The sequence below is a fragment of the Podarcis liolepis genome, assembly GCF_965112155.1.
Source record: "Podarcis liolepis genome assembly, chromosome: 8".
Taxonomy (NCBI): Eukaryota; Metazoa; Chordata; class Lepidosauria; order Squamata; family Lacertidae; genus Podarcis; species Podarcis liolepis.
Window position 1 is genome coordinate 9,340,408 of NC_139560.1, and position 21,457 is coordinate 9,361,864.

Consider the following 21,457-nt stretch of genomic DNA (forward strand, 5'->3'; position numbering starts at 1 on the left):
GTGCCTGGTTGAGGTAAATGTAAGATATATGGCTACTTGTTTGCCATTTATAGATAGAAGGAAATATAGCTCTTTGTCTCCCATACAAGGTAATAGGAAATGGGTGTATCTTTTATGATTGGTTCTAGCAAACAGCCAATAGGAATTTCAACCAGGCTGATTGGACAGAGACAGCCAAAGGAGGAGCAAAGGGGCTGGGCTGAGGGAATATAAGTGCTGGCCATCAGGGCTGGAAGGGCAGAGAGCATTGGTAACCATATACCACTGTGTCTCTCATTTATTTGTCTGACAAATAAATTATTATTTTAATTTCTCTATTGCTGCGTTGAATATTTCATTCCAGCTAAGCATTAACAACAAGCAGGGTGCTACATAGGTAATAATAATAATAATAATAATAATAATAATAATAATAATGTATATGTCACCCATCTGACTGGGTTGCTCCAACCACTCTGGGCGGCTCCCAACAAAATATTAAAAACACCATACAACATCAAACATTAAAAACTTCCCTATACTGGGCTGCCTTCAGATGTCTTCTAAAAGTCAAATAGTTGTTTGTTTCCTTGATGAGACGGAGGAAGGGGAATCTTAGGCCCAACACCCAAATCATCTCTATCTGGCTCTCAGGAGTTTCTTCAAGTCAAATCACCTCCAAAGCCACAACCTCGCCTTGTCCTGATGCACATCTTCCTGGAGTGTTTTTTGCCTGGCTGGAATGTGTCCTTGACCTCGGATAAGCCTCTTGCTTGTCTGAATGCAGAGGGGTTGATGGATTCATGTAGAAAGAAGTCTACCATACAAATGCAAAAGCATACTTTTACTGTCCACCCATCGTTAGGGTATGCTGTTAAGGCCCTTGTAAATTAACATAAGTTTTTTTTTAAAAAAAGTAAAGGTAAAGGACCCCTGGACGGTTAAGTCCAGTCAAATACGATTATGGGGTTGCACCGCTCATCTCGCTTTCAGGCCAAGGGAGCTGGCGTTTGTCCACAGACACCTTTCCGGGTCATGTGGCCACCAGGACTAAACCACTTCTGGTGCAACGGAACACCATGACTGAAACCAGAGCGCACAGAAACACCGTTTACCTTCCCACCACAACAGTACCTACTTGCACTGGTATGCTTTTGAACTGCTAGGTTGGCAGGAGCTGGAACCGAGCAACAGGAGCTCACCCTATTGTGTGGATTCGAACCACTGACCTTCTGATTGGCAAGCCCAAGAGGCTCAGTGTGGTGTAGTGGTTAAGAGTGATAGACTCATAATCTGGTGAACCAGGTTCGTGTCTCTGCTCCTCCACATGCAGCTGCTGGGTGACCTTGGGCTAGTCACACTTCTTTGAAGTCTCTCAGCCCCACTCACCTCACAGAGTGTTTGTTGTGGGGGGAAATAAAAAAATTCCTTCCAGTAGCACCTTAAAGACCAGCTAAGTTAGTTCTTGGTATGAGCTTTCGTGTGCATGCACACTTTTTCAGATACACTGAAACAGAAGTTGCCAGACCCTTCTATATAGTGAGAAGGTGGGGAGGGGTATTACTCAGAAGGGTGGTGGGAATGGGAGATTGGCAGATAGCTGAGATGAGCCTGTTGACGACTCTTAACGACTGTAATAGGTCTTACAGGAAAAGGCAAGGGGTGAGAAGGTGAGAAATGGCTAGTCATGTATAATGAGATAAGAATCCAATGTCTTTGTTCAGACCAGGTCTCTCCATGGTTTTATGTTTGGTAATTAGTTGCAATTCAGCAGCTTCTCTTTCCAGTCTATTTCTGAAATTCCTTTGTAGTAAAACAGCTACTTTGAAATCTTGTATAGAATGTCCTGGGAGATTGAAGTGTTCTCCTACTGGTTTCTCTGTTTTGTGATTGTTGTGGGGGAGGAAGAGAAAGGAAAATGTTAGCCGCTATGAGACTCTTTCGGGTAGTGATAAAGTGGGATATCAAATCCAGACTCTTCTGTACCTTAAACTTGGTCCAGGAAGCTACGATGAGCCAGTGCAGGCTTCTAAATGCTGCAGTTATGTGCTAGCAGTAGTCCGTCACCACCAGTCCAGTTCCAGAATTCTACAGCAGCTGGAACTTCTGGACCTCACAGACCACATGGCGATGATGGATTTTTAAGGCTACCAATGCATGAATCCCTGGGACCAGGCCTATCCCTGTCCAAGAGTTGCTGTAATTAACATACCATCACACCCTCCAACAACATTTCTCCGATGGATATAGGGACATCCCGTTCCATAATGATAATTTTACTATTTATACCCCACACATCTTATTGGGTTGCCCCAGCCACTCTGGGCAGCTTCCAACATATCTAAAAACATAATAAAACATTAATCATATATTTTTTTTTAAAAAAACCTTCCCCATACAGGATTGCCTGCAGACAGCTCAAGGGTCAAATAACTCCATACCCTCCAACATTTCTCCAATGAAAATAGGGACATTCTAAGGAAAAGTGGGACATTCCGGAATCAAAACAGAAACCGAAAAAGTTAAATCAGTGATGTCCCTGGAAAATAGGGACACGTGGAGGGTCTGAACCATGAGAGAAGTCTCTAGGGCAGATGTCCAGAACCCTGCTCAGCAAAATCTTGCACCATCTTGGCTGTGAGTCCTGGAAATCCTGCCCCCTGCCTTGTAGGCCTTTTTCTACCTGGCCTGGGACCTGACTGACTCCAGCTACAAAAGCTGAGACTGCTGAACAGACTCTTGGACTGAGGTACTGTTTAGCAGGGGGTTATTCAAGGTGCTTGTTGCTGTTACTGATATTATTATTTTTATCTCTAATCTTATTGCGATTTATGTGGACACTGTTCAGTTTGGTTGCGTACTTCTTGATGTGCTTTCTTTATTGTTTATGGCTACTTTTGTTATGTTTGTAATTATGTAAATCTTTTCATGTTGCAAGCCACCTTGAGGATGGTTTTAATCAGTGCTTTTTTCCAAAAAATAATAATGTTTAGGGGTACTCTCATTTTCCTACTCATATTGAAATACTGCCACTCAATGAGAACAAACTTAGATTCACAAAATGTTTAAGGGTATGCGTACCCCTGCGTACCCCCAGAAAAAAGCATTGGTTTTAATTATGGAAAGGTGGCATACAAATAAAATGATGGTGAAGCTACTTGAACCCCCAGTGGCAAATACAGATCTAGAAGCACCCCAAAACTGTGCACCTCTTCTTTCAGGGAGAATACAGCTGTGTCTAGAAAGGCAATTGGTCGATTCTCCCATGCAGGAACCATGCACCCCCCATTCAGGAGAATGGCTTGCAAAAGTGTACATACTTGGAGCGATTGCGTACCAAAATGTGTGCACTGGGACAAATGCCCCCTAAAATGTGGGTAATTTTTTAAGGAGGATTTTTTTTTAAGGCAAACTGGTTCAAACTGACTGGGGAAACGAGAAATTGAGAAACTGAAAAGGCAGGTATGTCCATCCCTGTTTTGGAGCATGAATCCATGAAAGAAAAGTGCTTACAATTGTGTGTTCTTCTTTCGTTTTTGTCCTTCTCTATTTCTGATATGCCACCTCCACAAGTGACTCAGTTGCACTCCAGGTCTACTCAACCTCAAGCTATTAAAAACGACAGAATTTGAGTTTTGCAGGGCCTCAGTTCAAGTCCTTGCGCTTCTGGTCGAAATGGTTGCTGTCGCCAAGGCAAATCAGGATAAATGTCCCTTTTATCTCTTAAATGAAATATTCCATGTAGGGGGGAAGAAAAAGGAAAGAAATGCTTCCCTCCCCCTTTAAGCTAAACTCCATTTTGTTAAAAGATCTCCCGATGTCTCCTTAAAGCAAGCACAAAGCCTTCAAGATTAAAGGGACAGGTAAAGACAGGGTCTGCAATAGAAATTCCCATTTGATTCGGGCAGCTGTAATCTTTCTTGGCAATGAAATGCATTTACTAATGAGAAATTCTTTTGAAAGAAGATTGGTAAAAGTAATAATAGATTCTTGCAGATTTCCATTAAGGGGGAAAGGGTCACATGCTCCAGCCTTACAAAGGGAGATTTAATTGAATAGAATAATGCACAAGAACTCCTACAAGGGCTAACCATGTTTGCAGCTAACCCGCTCGATGGTTGCGGCTGCTGTCAAGAACGGCTGCCTGTGTTTTTGTGCATGACAACCGCAGGTTTAGTAACATCCACCTGCACTGAGTTTTGCTGAAGGCTGGTTTGTTTCCAGGCCCAACTAAATAGGACAACTTTGGCTTCAAAAGGCTGAAATACCTGGGGCACTGTACACTATAGGTAGGAGATAATTAGAAATGCAGCCAAACCATAGAATAGAATCATAGAATCATAGAATCATAGAGTTGGAAGAGACCACAAGGGCCATTGAGTCCAACCCCCTGCCAAGCAGGAAACACCATCAGAGCACTCCTGACATATGGTTGTCAAGCCTCTGCTTAAAGACCTCCAAAGAAGGAGACTCCACCACACTCCTTGGCAGCAAATTCCACTGTCGAACAGCTCTTACTGTCAGGAAGTTCTTCCTAATGTTTAGGTGGAATCTTCTTTCTTGTAAACAATTCAAGTTTTGCTGGATAGGCACATGAGAAGAGATGAACCTCACAGAGTTTTCCTGTAAACTTGCTAGAGAGAGCTCTGTGAGAGACACTCTCACTGTGACCTGGCAGAGGGTGGGAATAGCTCACTATTCTCCTTCCTGCCTGGGCACGTTCTCTTCCTCTTTCCGTCTCTTCCACTCATCACCAGTAGGAGAACACTTCAGTCTCCCAGGACCTTAAATACAGGATCTCAAAGCAGCTGCCTTATTACAAAAGAATTTCAGAAACAGACTTGAAAGAGAAGTTGCTGAATTACAACTTATCACTAAACTGAAAACTATGGAGAGGCCTGGTCTTAATAGAGATATTGGATTCCTGGGAAAATTGGCTTCCAGGTGGAAAAATCAAAATTAGAAACGGAACTGATAGAACCCAATACTAAGAATTTGTCAAGAATGTATAACTTGCTGTTGAAATGGAATACACAAGATGAAACAGTGAAATCAGCCATGATAAAGTGGGCACAAGATATTGGTCATAACATTATGCTTGCTGACTGGGAACAGTTGTGGAACACCGGTATGAAATTTACGGCATGTAATGCCTTAAAGGAAAATATTATAAAAATGATTTATAGGTGGTACATGACCCCAGTCAAGCTTCCAAAAATTTACCACTTGTCTGATAACAAATGTTGGAAATGTAAAGAAATTGAAGGTACTTTTTTTCACCTTTGGTGGACGTGCCCAAGGATTAAGGCTTTCTGGGAAATGATATATAATGAAATGAAAAAGGTATTTAAATATACCTTCCCTAAGAAACCAGAGGCCTTTCTCCTGGGCATTGTCGGCCAGTTGGTGCAAAAGAAAGACAGAACTTTTTTTATGTATGCTACAACAGCGGCAAGAATACTCATCGCAAAGTATTGGAAGACACAGGATCTACCCACCTTGGAAGAATGGCAGATGAAGGTGATAGACTATATGGGACTAGCAGAAATGACTGGCAGAATCCGAGACCGGGGGAAAGAGACGGCGGAAGAAGATTGGAAGAAATTTAAGAACTATCTTAAGAAATATTGTAAAATTTATGAATTTTAGAATAATGTGGCTTTTAAAACTAAATGGAGTACAGCTGTAAAGATTAAGTGAAAGGAAAGTAAGGATGATAATTAGATAAAATCAAGGGTGAGGATTTGCTGAATTAAGTTTTTGAAATGGGAACGCAGAAAGGGGAGGTATGAGGAGGTCAGTGAAATAAGTTTTAAGAAAATAAGGTATTGAACTTATACTTGTTCTTTTTTATGTTATCTTTGTTTGTGTGTGTGTGTATTGTTATGTTTGTTATAATTTGTAAAATCTTAATAAATATTTATATATATAAAAAAGAGATATTGGATTCCTGTCTCATTACATATGCTAATCATCTGCATACTATCTCTTGCTTTTTCCTGTAGGACTAATTGCAGTCATTGACAGTAATCAACAGGTTTAACGTACCCATTGAGTCAATCACCCATCTCCTACTACCCTCCTGAGAAAAACCCCACCCCACCTCCCACTATATATAAGGGTCTGGTGACTTCTGTTTCAGTGTATCTGAAGAAGCGTGCACACAAAAGCTTATACCAAGAACAAACTTAGTTGGTCTCTAAGGTGCTACTGGAATTTTTTTTTTTAAAAAAAAAATTATATATATTTCGACTGCGTCAGACCTGTTAGGATTTTTATCCATCCGTGCTGCTCCAGCAGTAGCACTATGTTTTGTGTATATCATGTGTCAGAGAGCATGAGACAGGAAGTCTCAGTACTGTTGGAAGTTAGTTTCACTTCTATTTGTGATGCTGTTCTGTACTGGTGCTCAATGAGCACAGACTTGATGATGGATTCTCTGTATATAGACTGTAAAATAAAGTAGTTTAGAGCTACTGATTGACTCTTTCTTCTGCTATGATATGCCAGAAGATGAGCGTGCTCCTCTCAGGAGGGAGGGGTCGCCTATCACCGGTCTCTCTGGACTGAGGAAGATTTACAGCCAGGGAGGACCATCAGAGAGACGTCCCAGTGGGAAATTGGCGGCCTTCCCGGGCGTGTTTCCAACAAGACCAACACGGCTACCTACCTGAACCTAGACTCGTCACCATGCCAGCAGTGTGAGAGCATCTGCTAAGCCTGAGCCACATGCTCAGCTGCTACTCGGAAGCATCGCTGGTTCCAGCTGTGGAGGCAGAGCATAGCCATACTGGCTAGTAGCCATTGATGGTCTTTCCTCCATGAATATGTCCAGTCCTGTTTTAAAGGCTTCCAAGCTGCCTCCTGCGGAAGTTGCGCGACGCTAGGGGGAAAGGCAGCACACTCCAGAAAGGCTCGCCCTCCTCTATTCTTCAACTTCTCTTTTTCCATAACATCCCTAGTTGTTTATCCCTTTTCTCCTTGGGTTGATGATGAATTCCATTGAAAAATAGGTTTCAGGAAAGCAATCAAGGCTTCCACCCACGAAATATCCCCCGTCCCCACACAAAATGTGTGAAATGTCAGCTTCCACATGCTCTCAGTCAGATCCCACGTGGCTTATTTATTGCTGCCCTACTTCCTACTGGTGTTTTTAGCAAATTCGCATTACAGTTGCGCTGCTTCATGTGCTTTGTAGTCTGTAGTGCATAAATCCCTTCATACACTGTTACCATGGATGTAAGGTAGACCTGCAAAAGTGCCTGAGGCTTTTATATGGGGATGTTTAGGGAGGCAGGAGAGGATATATTATTTTATGGTATCCTTCTATAACTTAGCAGAGTTGTTAAACAATCCCCCTTTTAAATGACACAGCGGTTAGCTAGTTGCAGGCTCACCTGAGCCTCACTATTTAGGATTCCCTTTTTATATCCCTCCTAAAAGAATAGACACAACCATCTTATTAAAGTTAACATATCAACATTCCGAGCACAATTCAAAGTGTTGGTGCTGACCTTTAAAGCCCTAAACGGCCTCGGTCCAGTATATCTGAAGGAGCGTCTCCACCCCCATCATTCTACCCGAGCACTGAGGTCCAGCACGGAGGTCCTTCTGGTGGTTCCCTCACTGCAAGAAGCCAAGTTACAGGGAACCAGGCAGAGGGCCTTCTCGGTAGTGGCACCCATCCTGTGGAACGCCCTCCCACCAGATGTCAAAGAGAACAACAACTACCAGACTTTTAGAAGACATCTGAAGGCAGCCCTGTGTAGGGAAGCTTTTAATATTTGATGCATTGCTGTATTTTAATATTTTGTTGGAAGCCGCCCAGAGTGGCTGGGGAAGCCCAGCCAGATATAAATAAATTATTATTATTATTATTATTATTATTATTATTATTATTATTATTATTATTATATTAGTTTACTAACACTCATCCAGTTCACAATAAGATCCCTGAAGGCAGACTTAGTTTACAGAACAACATATAACTATGTGAACTATCCCATAAGGGAAATAGTCTCAAGTGACTGCGACTCAGCAGTCACTTCTCCCAACTCTTAGGAACACAAAAATGGAGAACAAGAAGAGCAGAATATGGAGGCCGTGTGCTCCTCTGTCCAAGAACAGACCACACCCACATTAAGACACATGCAAAGGAAGTCTGTCCCAGCTCAGGAGGAACTAGCAAGTTTTCTCCTGAGTGATAAAGTGGTACCTCGGGTTACAGATGCCTCAGGTTACAGACTCCACTAACCCAGAAATAGTACCTCAGGTTAAGAAATTTGCTTCAGGATGAGAACAGAAATCGTTTGGCAGCAGGAGGCCCCATTAGCTAAAGTGGTACCTCAGGTTAAGAACAGTTTCAGGTTAAGAACGGACCTCCGGAACGAATTAAGTTCTTAACCCGAGGTACCACTGTACAAAGCATTCCCCAGCATGCACATTGTAGGCATGTTGTATCTGACTGCAATACATTTTTATATCCCACATTTTATACCCTTAAATATAGCAAGTACAGCATGCACAATCACACACAAAACCTAGAGCAAAACAAATAGGCCAGTCACATCTTCACCCTTGTGCCTGGATTCAGTCATGCATCATAATTTTCTGCACGGTATTTTTGAAATTAATTGCTTTAGTAAATGCGCCAGCCATCTTCTTCTGAGCTTCTTGTGGGGCACAACACAACGATTATCGTATTAATCAAGAATGCCGCCCCACATTCTCAGTTCATTTTCCCGGAACCAAACCTAGCAATGCTCTCTGCGTATGCCCTTGTTTATTTTCTGTAGTTATTCGTGGGCAGGAGAGGCAGTTGATTAACCATTTCTTTATCTTGGGATTTTTATCTGTGGCTTTCCATTGTGTATTGCTAGGGATAGCTTTAACTAACTGGACTTAATGAAAAATTGGAGGCTTTTAAGCCTTCTTAGCAATATCAAGTTACTTTGGGTGTGTGAGGCTGTATTTTCATCAGTCTAATGAGTTTCAGAAACATAAAGGATTAGCAACTACTCAAATCCCTGGCAGATTACATTGAAGCGGATCCAAAGGGCCAGCTTGGAAAGATTCAGGAACTTCAGAAGAATTCTTAAGATAGCCTGGAGCATGGAGGCAGGAAAGAGAGAATAAAGCTTAGGCAGAACATCATTTGGGACAGTACAGAATGCCAAGGAACTTCATATATTAACAAAGGTAGTATCCCTACACCTATACACCGTACACAGGAAAAGCAGAGTAAAGAAAGTGTACCTTAATGCAAATCTTCTGAATACCACAGATGTTCTGTTACCCCCATCAAACTGCTGCCATTGCACTTCATTCATTGTTGTTGTTGTTGTTTAGTTGTTTAGTCGTGTCCGACTCTTCATGACCCCATGGACCAGAGCACGCCAGGCACTCCTGTCTTCCACTGCCTCCCGCAGTTTGGTTAGATTCATGTTTGTAGCTTCCAACCATCTCATCCTCTGATGTCCCTTTCTCCTTGTGCCCTCCATCTTTCCCAACATCAGGGTCTTTTCCAGGGAGTCTTCTCTTCTCATGAGGTGGCCAAAGTATTGGAGTCTCAGCTTCAGGATCTGTCCTTCCAGTGAGCACTCAGGGCTGATTTCCTTAAGAATGCATAGGTTTGATCTTCTTGCAGTCCATGGGACTCTCAAGAGTCTCTTCCAGCACCATAATTCAAAAAAGGGTACCATAATGCAAATCTTCTGAATACCCCAGATGTTCTGTTACCCCCCATCAAACTGCTGCCATCACACTTCATTCATTGTTGCTACCCTAAACATGCTCTGATGTGGCCAAGCCATTATGTGAAAGCCCTTCTACACTGGCGACAGAAATAATAATAATAATAATAATAATTATTATTATTATTATTATTATTATTATTATTATTATTTATACCCCACCCATCTGTCTGAGTTTCCCCAGCCACTCTGGGCGGCTGCCAATTGAATGTTAAAAATAATACAGCATTAAATATTAAAAACTTCCCTAAACAGGGCTGCCTTCAGATGTCTTTTAAAGATAAGATAGCTGCTTATTTCCTTGACATCTGATGGGAGGGCGTTCCACAGGGCGGGTGCCACTACCGAGAAGGCCCTCTGTCTGGTTCACTGTAACCTCACTTCTCACAGTGAGGGAACCGCCAGAAGGCCCTCGGCGCTGGATCTCAGTGTCCGGCCTGAACGATGGGAGTGGAGATACTCCTTCAGGTATACAGGACCGAGGCCGTTTAGTACTTTAAAGGTCAGCACCAACACTTTGAATTGTGCTCAGAAACATACTGGGAGCCAATGCACATCTCTCAGGACCGGTGTTATGTGGTCTCGGCAGCCACTCCCAGTCACCGGTCTAGCTGCCGCATTCTGGATTAATTTCCAGTTTCCTGTTTCCAGGTCACCTTCAAAGGTAGCCCCACGTAGAGCACATTGCAGTAGTCCAAGCGGGAGATAACTAGAGCATGCACCACTCTAGTCCACAGGCAGTTAGGGTCTCAGCCTGCGTACCAGATGGAGCTAATAGACAGCTGCCCTGGACACAGAATTGACCTGCGCCTCCATGGACAGCTGTGAGTCCAGAATGACTCCCAGGCTGCGCACCTAGTCCTTCAGGGGCACAGTTACCCCATTCAGGACCAGGGAGTCCCCCACATCCGCCCGCCCCTGTCCCCCCAAAAGAGTACTTCTGTCTTGTCAGGATTCAACCTCAATCTGTTAGCCGCCATCCATCCTCCAACTGCCTCCAGGCACTCACATCTAAGCACCTAAGGAAGCATCTATTGTGCTCTTTGCTCTGTAGGCCATTATATTAGGGGGTGGGCAAGTGATTCTGTGTGCAGTCTGTGCCACTTCTCCATGGGCTGACCACTGTGCACCCCATAAATCTTCTTCTGTGTTCCGCCCAACCCTCTGGAACAGAATTGAGGAGGGATTCCCTCCCCTGCTTCCATCCCCATGCCCTGGCCAAATCTGCTTCCTGGTCCCACCTCCAGGTGTCTTTCTTCTGCAGTGAAGAAGCCTACAAGACAGCGACTGTTCTTCAGCAGGCTTTCACATGAACAGGGACATTGGCACAATCAAGTGTCCACACTGTGCAGGGTCATAGGAGGACATAGGCTCCTTCTTGACAGACAAGGGTCTGTGAATAAATGAGCAGATGGAGGTGTGGGGTGTGGAAGGAGCTCACTTGGCTTGTATTCCCTGACTGCATGCAATAGGCAAGTATGTCATAACCTGGAGGGTATTAATTTGAGCCTACAAGAGGAAGGCCTACCCTAACATATGAATTTCAGGTATCTCCTAAACACTATTTTCTGCCAACAGGTCTATGTTGTAAAGTTCTGCATTGCTTATATTTTTATGTTGCTGTAGAACAACCTGATTTATTTATTTTTAAGAGGGTGGTATATTATTATTATTATTATTATTATTATTATTATTATTATTATTAATACGCCGTCCTCCCCAGCCAAAACCGGGCTCTGGGCGGCCAACACCAGTAAAATTACAGTAAAAACATAATGGGGGGGGGACCAATTTAAAATACAGGTTAAAATGCAATTACAAAATAAAATTACAGTAAAACATAATGGGGGGACAAACAAACAAACAAAAAACTAGTGTATTAAAATACAATTTAAAATGCAACCTCATTTTAAAAGCAGCCCATAAATCAAAACCATAAGGGGAGGGAAACATAAGGGTCAGACTGAGTCCAAACCAAAGGCCAGGCCATAGCTGTCAATGTTTCCCATTTTTTAAGGGAAATTCCCTTATTCTGAATAGGATTCCTCGCAAGAAAAGGGAAAAGTTGACAGCTATGGTGGAACAGCTCTGTCTTTCAGGCCCTGCGGAAAGATATCAAGTCCGGCAGGGCCCTAGTCTCTTGTGACAGAGCATTCCACCAAGTCGGGGCCAGTACTGAAAAGGCCCTGGCCCTAGCTGAGACCAATCTAACCACCTTGCGACTTGGGACCTCCAAAATGTTGTCATTTGTGGACCTTAAGGTCCTCCGTGGGCCATACCAGGAGAGGCGGCCCCGTAGGTACATGGGTCCTAGGCTTTTACTTTTTAATAAAATAATGGCAAGGACATTTAAATGTGAAACATTATTCTGCACTGTGTGGCTATATGGCTCAGGGATGATGGGAGTTGTAGTCCAACTGCATCAGGAGGACATCCCATTGGCTATGCAGCACTCTTACATTAATAGACCAGATAACATTTTTTTTTAAAAAAAAATCTATGTGCTATTGCCAAATTGCTGCGCTCACAAAGGAGGAGGGTTCAGAGCGGGGTGGTTAAGAGTAGATTTAGGTACTTTGGGTCTCTAGAATCCATGCCAACAGCAGCCGTCAAATTCTGATTAACTCTGATACAAAACTGATCTTTTCAATTAATGGAAATGAGCCGGTCTTTTATGTAGTCTATTACCAGAGGCCATTCAACGATATTTTTATTCCTCCACATTTGACCTTAAAACTGTTTTGTAGTCGTCAAGGATACAATTTTTCACACAGTGGGGATGTAGGAACAGCTAATTAAATGGTGTTTAATGACATTTGTTCCTTAAAGCTGGGCTGATTAAATGTAGCATGTAATTTTTTCCCCCACTTTTTTTTTTTTTACCAAATCAAGCAATTCAGCCAATTTCCAAATGTGCTTAATAAGCCAGGCCAAAATAATTAGACAGCATCTGATGGGGCCCACCACAGTCATAAAGTCTGGAGAGAGGAGGTTGGCATGTTTTATGCCACTTATTGGAAAAGTTTAAAGGTTTGGAGGTGGGTAGCAATCGTGAATATTAAGGCTTTGCTGAAAATATTCCAGCTGAACAGTTGAACAGTTTTGATTCCCAAGACAAAAAATAGCAAGTTGGATGCAATGAAAATGTTTCCTGTTATACTTTCAGGCTAATAGCAATTCAGGCTCAGCAGAAGTAATAATAACAATTAATAATAATAATAATAATAATAATAATAATAATAATAATAATAATACCCCATCCATCTGGCTGGGTTTTCGCAGCCACTCTGAGTGGCTTCAAGAACATATAACATATAAAACCATAATAAAACATCAAACATGAAAAACTTCCCAATACAGCACTGCCTTACGATGTCTGTTAAAAGTTGTATAGTTCTTTATCTCCTTGATAAAGTGCAGAAGTAATGATTCCAGCATACATGAGCAAGCCAAGAGGTTCATAACCGAATGGAAGTGATGAAGATGTCCCAATAGTTGGCACACCCTTCCTGCCAAGCTTTGAAAGAAAAGGCAGGGTGAGATCACTTCTTAGATTATATTATCCCGTGATCCTGCCATGGCTGCACATGCTTGCTCCATCTACACCCGAGTAGGACCCTGGCAGACACACATGCCCGACTGGCATGTTGCTTCCCTCCTGGTCAATCATTCAGGAGCTTCAAAAGCTTTCTTCAACCCAAACATCACAGTGACTGGTGCCAATTTACACCAGCACACTTAGGGATCTGCAGAGCTTGCATAACAGACCTCAGCAACACAGCATTTTGGCTAATTTACTTTATTTACATATAAACAAACACGGAGCACTGCAACATGGCTCCCTCTCTCTCTAGTATCAGACAGCAAAGAGAAAAAGAACAAAGGACAATAGTCCCACTTCATGGAACACCATAACACAAACATCCTGTCTCCGTCACTTCCCACTTTGTGGAGTCAAAACATATACCGTCATGTGATAGACAAAAATCCCATGACTGCAATCATGGAGCAGGAATTCTAACATGTCCCACCTACGAAGATGGTGCCTAGTTCCTCTGTCTTCAGCTTTGCCAGAAGAAGAAGAAGAAGAAGAAGAAGAAGAAGAAGAAGAAGAAGAAGAAGAGGAGGAGGAGGAGGAGGAGGAGGAGGAGGAGGAGGAGGAGGAGGAGGAGGAGTAGTAGTTTGGATTTGATATCCCGCCTTTCACTCCCTTTAAGGAGTCTCAAAGCGGCTAACATTCTCCTTTCCCTTCCTCCCCCACAACAAACACTCTGTGAGGTGAGTGGGGCTGAGAGACTTCAAAGAAGTGTGACTGGCCCAAGGTCACCCAGCAGCTGCATGTGGAGGAGCGGAGACGCGAACCCGGTTTACCAGATTACGAGACTTCCCTCTGGCTGGTCAAAGTCTTCCCCTCTCCCTGATTAGGCTGCTTCCCCCTCTCTGACATCCAGAGTCACAGGGAGAGGACAGCCCTCCTCCTCCATCCCTGGGCGCCAGCTTTCCCATCCTCCATTGGCTCCCTCTCAGCCCTCCTCCTCCTCTTCTGTCTGGGGCTGCCAAGCTAGGGCAAATCCTGATGGATCCGAGAGTCCCATGGAGATCTGTGTGAATATTCACCTTTTCCAACTCCTATCCAGAACCACTTCCTCGGATGCCACTGTCTTCTTCCTTGCCACAGTTTCTTTCTCTTCTGATCGTCAGTCACCTGGTCGGTCCTACTCAGTCAGGTAGAACACAGCGAACAGGGTGACATCGTGGTGATACGAATCCAATCCAGTTGGATATGCGATGGTGGCGCTGGGGGAAATTGCAAGCCGTTGAGAGTAAGAGGAAAGCAGAGTGCTGTAATTGAGTAGGTCAACTTCCCCGGCCCGCCAAATGATGAGCAAACAACAATAATTGGTACTGACCACACTGCCAACAACTGTTTAGGAAAATGGAGTTGACTCAGCCCTAATTCGTATGCATTTACCCAGAGTCCACTTGAGTGCATGCATTTATGTCCAGTTATTCTGCCAGTGCAGAAAAATGAACTACAGCCATACCTCAGAAGCTGAATGCCTTTAAACTCGAACGTTTTGGCTCCCGAACAATCAAAAATCGGAAGTAATTGTTCCGGTTTTTGAATGTTTTTGAGAAGCCGGACATCCAGTGCTCCTGCAGCCAATCAGAAGCCGCGCCTTCGTTCTTGAGCCATTTCGGGAGTCAAATGGACTCCCAGTATGGATTAAATTTGAGAACCAAGGTATGACTGTATATGGTTTTGGTTTCAAAGATACCCTGGGGGGGGGGAATACTGAGGATTCTTACCACTTACCTTGTGGTTGGGCAATAAGACTTCTCTGAGATATTATAAGCTATGATGAGTTGAAGGCTGAACTGTGGGGATGAGCAAGAGGCAGGCAGGAGAAGTTCCCTGAGCTAGCAACTGGCTCTGATTTAGGGGAATGATGGGTTGAGATGTCAAGTGTAGGCAATAGAGGGGATAGCGAGGGCAGGAGAAGGGGAGCAATGTCTGCCCTGTGTTTCTAAAGGCAGGATAAACAAAATTAAATGAATAAACACCGCAAGCAACAAACAAGATAATAAACAGTGCACCACCAGTGTTGTATTATTCTTATTTGTAAGGTGCCTAAAATGGGCAGCTCCCCATGTGGTTGTGGGTCCAAAGGTTTTGTGTTGAGGCAATTTTGAAAAAAACAACAACAAAAACCCTGCTTTCCAGATCTTTCCAGAAGCATCCCTCAGTTCCTCAGCATGAAAGGAAACTTTGCTTCTTCTTTCCCCCTTTTCTGGTTTTTTTAAATAAACTCCCCGTTCTTCTCCTCCCCCCTCCCTTCCCCCCGTCGTCGGCAAGCCTATGAAAGGAGCTTTGAAAGGAAACGCAATATTTCCTTTCATCATTTATTAACGTGTTATTATTGTACAATAAATTTGGGCTAAACAGATAAGAGGAGGCTTCAAATTAAAAATTTAATCTCTGAGAATGGCAAACAACAGAGGCGAAAAGATTCTTCGCCTAGCAGTTTTTTCGGGCTTGGCATTTTATTTCCCTGACAGATTTGAGATCTCATAGATGTGTCAGGGTTTTGTTTTGTGGGGGTTTTTTCCCCCCATTGGCAGGACCAGCTGAAGGCAACAGGGAGAGCAGAAGCCGGAGATGGGAGAGGCATAATTTGTATCAGTTCCATGGCGCAATTCACTCTAAGGTGTTTTGGTCTTAAACACATCCTACCTGACTTTTGATAGAAAGGCAGCAGAGAGAGCTGTTTCTCTATTAATATTAATGTTGAGGGGGGAGGAATCCAATCAGGCAGCGTTCCCTGTTCCTCGTGAAATTGTTTTATTTATTTTAAAAGGGGGGGAGGAACCATACACACCAGAATGAGAGAAAACGCAAGGAGCTGTATCAGAGGGATTCTCGTTCTATATTTATTCCGACAACTGGCACTATTTGGGGGGGGGGGAGCAGCAAACGAGTTTTGCATTGTGTTTTCAATAGCTGTTTTATTGATATAAATGAGCACTTGAAAAAGAATTGCAGAAAAATTAGGTCTCTTTCTAGGGTGCGGGTTTACTCACTCATACTATCTCTCTCTCTCTCTCTCTCTCTCACACACACACACAGCTGGATTTAGTTTTGATGAGGCCCTAAGCTACTGAAGCTAATGGGGCCCTTTATATGTCCAGCTGTCCTTTGTCAACAACAAATTGTCACTGTTTTTTGTGTTGCATATACCATGCTATATGGTAATTTATGGACCTAATAGGTATCTAAAGCCATTTGCACATAACAAAATATGTATTTTCTCAAAGTAATTGTTGAACTGAAATACAATTAAGAAGTATATTAATAGTGAAATATAATTAAGAAGAAGAATATTAATAGTGATAGTGATATCTTAGGGAGCAGGCTAGCAGGCGGGGCCCATTACTTACATCATAGGAGCCTACACAACACAAAACACTGTTGCTGTACAGTGGTACCTCTAGTTATGAACTTAATTCATTCCAGAGGTCCGTTCTTAACTTGAAACTGTTCTTAACTAGAGGTGTGCTTTCGCTAATGGGGCCTCTTGCTGCCACTGCGCCGCCAGCACACGATTTCCGTTCTCATCCTAACTCTTCCAGGTTAATGGAGTTTGTAACCTGAAGCGTTTGTAACTCGAGGTACCACTGTATGTAGGTTTTATTTTATTTGTTTTTTATCTTGTATTTTGGAAATGTTTGTCCAGGTTTTTTTTTCCTTTAATTTTTTGGGGGCCCCAAGAGAATGGGGCCCTAAGCTATAGCTTGTTTAACACAGAGAGAAAGAAAAAGACCTAAAACTGGGTTTTGGAAGCAAATGAGTCAAGTGTCCAGAAAGAGGACCATCATGACATTATCCTGGCTTGAAGTGACTGGCTTCAGACTGTCTGTTTGCCATAGAATTATAGAATTGGAAAGTACTCTGAGGAAGATACCATCTCGTCCAACCCCTCAGCTAAAGCATCCATGACAGATGGCCATCCAACCTCTGCTTAAAAACCTCCAAGGAAGGAGAGTCCACAACCTTCTCAGGGAGACCGTTCCACTGATGAACAGCTCTTAATGTCAGAAAGTTCTTCCTGACGTTTAGTTGAAATCCCACCTCAAGGTGGTGCACTTAGTTCTCCCTGCTCCCCCTTCACACTCCACAACAACCTTGCAAAGAAGGTCAGGCCGAGAGTGAGAGATAGCTAAGAGAGGATTCGAACCCTGGTCTCCCAGGTCCTAGTCCGGCACTCTATTCCCCCCACACACACCGCACATAACAGGATCAGATGGGTCCCAAGTATGCCGAAACGCGTGGCAGCACTGAAGGCGACCCTAGCATCTCAAGCAACTCGAAAGATAAATAAATTAGTCTGGAAATAGCAGAGCAGGAAAGGGGCTTGCTAGATGGTTGGCCTAAGCCATTCATTTTGCGGAACAGCTGGCCTCTCTGCCTGGAGCCCTACGAAGTCGTCGCATTATGAGAGTCCACAATAGCAAAAAATGGCCTTTTAAAGTTTTATTCCTCACTTATCTAGTACAATAGGAAATCATCTTCTTCAGAGGGGGGCTGCAGACGTTTGTATCCTCGCCCGGTTCTCCTTCAACCTGGAGGGGTGAGCGTTACAGATTCAGTGATCTGAACACACACCAGGAGTTCATGTAGCCCACGGACTGTAAACTGCCCACCACTATTTGAGTCGTTGACCTCTTTTGATTCTCTGTCCTCTCGAGGAACACGGTTCCCAGGGCAAGATTTGCTATAGCATTCATTTAGATAGTTTGGAGGCATTTAATTTATATATATCTATATCTGTATATAGATATATACAGGTCCCATCATCTCCTGGCAAATAGAAGGGGAAGAAATGGAGGCAGTGAGAGATTTTACTTTCTTGGGCTCCGTGATCACTGCAAATGGTGACAACAGTCATGAAATTAAAAACGCCTGCTTCTTGGGAGAAAAGCAATGACAAACCTAGACAGCACCTTGCTAACAAAGGTCCATATAGTTAAAGCTATGGTTTTCCCAGTCGTGATGTATGGAAGTGAGAGCTGGACCATAAAGAAGGCTGATCGCCGAAGAATTGATGCTTTTGAATTATGGTGCTGGAGGAGACTCTTGAGAGTCCCATGACTGCAAGAAGATCCAACCTATCCATTCTGAAGGAAATCAGCCCTGAGTGCTCACTGGAAGGACAGATCCTGAAGCTGAGACTCCAATACTTTGGCCACCTCATGAGAAGAGAAGACTCCCTGGAAAAGACCCTGATGTTGGGAAAGATGGAGGGCACAAGGAGAAGGGGACGGCAGAGGACAAGATGGCTGGACAGTGTTCTCGAAGCTACCAGCATGAGTTTGACCAAACTGTTGGAGGCAGTGGAAGACAGGAGTGCCTGGCGTGCTCTGGTCCATGGGGTCATGAAGAGTCGGGCACGACTAAATGACTAAACAACAACAACAGCATATCTGTATATATGATTTTGGATGCAGTGCTGCCTGACTGAATTTAATATTGGGGGGAAATGAGAAACTGAGAAGACCAACGTTGACAGATGCTTCCATTTCTAACTGCGACATCGTTCAGGTATTCTGCTGCAATACTCTGGACACATTTGAGAATTAAAGAACGAGAATCTGAGTACAAGGAGTTTCTTCTTTTTTACAATTCTGGTCTCTAATAACTGCCTGCTTTCCTCCCTCTCTGATCTCTCACCACTTAAATCCCTAAACAGTAGGAAGTCTGGTGTTATGTCTGCTGCCTCTTTGTGTTGCAAACAATAGTCAGTAATATCCAAGGCAACACAATACCAAATATAATGATACGATATCAATATACACTCTTTATATAATATGAAATATATGAAATCACACAAACAGAAAGCTTATTGTTAAGTTGTGGGTGAACGTATCAGACGGCACAGCGATGCGTCAAAACAACTCTTGTTTATTCACAGGCCAGAAAAGAACAGAACTGAAGGGTTCAGCCAGACTGCTTATATAGAGCTCCAGTACCACGCAACTGTAACAACTTTCTGTAACTATCCAATCACTGAATGTCACTTTCAATCCCTTATTTGCATATGTGGACCTGAGTGAAAACTATCTACAGTATCCCCCTGCTGGCCCAGGGTGGGAACTTCAGTACATAACACTTATGAATCTCTGAAAATCAAAAAATATGTACTGTTAATGGATTCCCTTGAAAACATAAAACCAAATAAACATAAGCCTTATAAGTCTCTGAAAGTCTTTGAAGACTACACAAGTCTCTGAAAGAAGCAATGTATCAGATTCTTATCTAGTGAAAACAGGCTGTAAAGCTTTGTTTATGGCATCCAATGCTGCTGAAGTAGTTCGCAAACAGACGTTGTGAACACTGATTCCGGATATACCCACTGTTTCGTGGAATTCTTCAGCACAGCAGAAGGATACAGAAATACTTCATAAACCCATCTATATAGTGAAAGGAAAAGTATAAAAACAATTGCTATAGAGCAGTGGTCATAAAGTTATGTACCGTATTTTTCGCTCTATAGGGCGCACTTTTCCGCCTCCAAATATTAAGGGGAAATGTGTGTGCGTCCTATGGAGCAAATGCAGGCTCCTTGGCTTCAGCAATAGCAACACGAAGCCTCCGAACGGCAGAGGGAGCGCTCCCTCCTGGCTTCAGCGAAAGGAACCCAAAGCCTTCAGAGCACAGTGCGAGGTCCTGATGCGCTCCAAAGGCTTCAGGGAGCTTTGAGGCTGGCAGTGGAGGAAAGCAGCGCTCCCCCCCACCGCCAGCCCCCCAGGCTTGGGGGGCAGCGGCAATAATAATAATAATAATAATAATTTATTATTTATACCTCGCCCATCTGGCTGGGCTTCCCTAGCCACTCTGGGCGGCTTCCAAAAGAATATTAAAATACTATAATACATCAAACATTAAAAGCCTCCCGAAACAGGGCTGCCTTCAGATGTCTTCCAAAAGCCTAGTAGTTGTTGTTTTCTTTGACATCTGGTGGGAGGGTGTTCCACAGGAAGGCGCCACTACCGAGAAGGCCCTCTGCCTGGTTCCCTGTAACTTGGCTTCTCGCAGTGAGGGAACTGCCAGAAGGCCCTCAGTGCTGGACCTCAGTGTCCGGGTAGAACAATGGGGGTGGAGACGCTCCTTCAGATATACTGGACCAAGGCCGTTTGCGCTGTTCCCCGACCTGCTCTTTGGGGCTAGCGGTGGGGGAAAGCAGCACTCCCCCCCCCCCAGCCCCAAAGAGCAGGTCAAAAGGAACCCGAAGCCTCCGGAGCCCGGTGGGAACTCCCGACGCGCTCCAGAGGCTTTGGGATGCCTTCACTAAAGCCTGGAGAGCGAGAGGGGTCAGTGTGCACTGACCCCTCTCCTCTCCAGGCTTCCAAGGTAGCCGCCTGAAGCCTCCAGGGTGCAGCAGGAATTCCCGCTGTGCTCTGGAGGCTTCGGGTGAATGCATCTTGCACGCACCTTGTTTTAGAGGGGGAGAACAAGAAAAAAAAAATCTCCCCCTCTCTGTGCAGCGCCCCTTCAGCGAAGCAGCAGGAGAAATGGAAGGGGCTCCGTTTCTCCTGCCGCTTCACTGAAGGGGCGCTGAGCAGAGAGGGGGAGATTTTTTCTCCCTTGTTCTCTCCCTCTAAAACAAGGTGCGTCCTATGGTTGGGTGCGTCCTATAGAGCACAAAATACGGTAGTCACTGCTGCCTCTCCATTTTGGACACAGCCTGGAATTAACCAGGCTGTTAATGGTTCAAAAACATACGTAGCTAAAGAACTGGGTTTCTTTCCTTTCTTTCTTTACACGTGAAGTATCTGCCTTGCAGCACAAATCCAGCAATCAATTACATTTTAATGAATTTGTGGTCAGCTTATACCTGAACCCTGGGCACTAGGCACTGACCATGGAGGTAAAATATTACCTTTATACTTTTGGAAAGTACAAAGGCATTTATTTGGCCTTTTGGAGGGGGTGGGGAGAAAATGCTGAGCTGGATGGAACTTGGTCGGAAACAGATCTTATATCCGATACTTTCACTTTTTGAAAGGGGTCCTCACAGCATCCTGTAGCTGGAATCTCAGGCCATTTGCAACCATGTTAACACAGAAAATCAAGGGGATCTTGTGATGTAGTTTCCCAACCGAAGCATGCATAGAAAAGTACACTCCAAAATGCACGTGTTAGTGAAAATAGCAAATAAAATTGTACT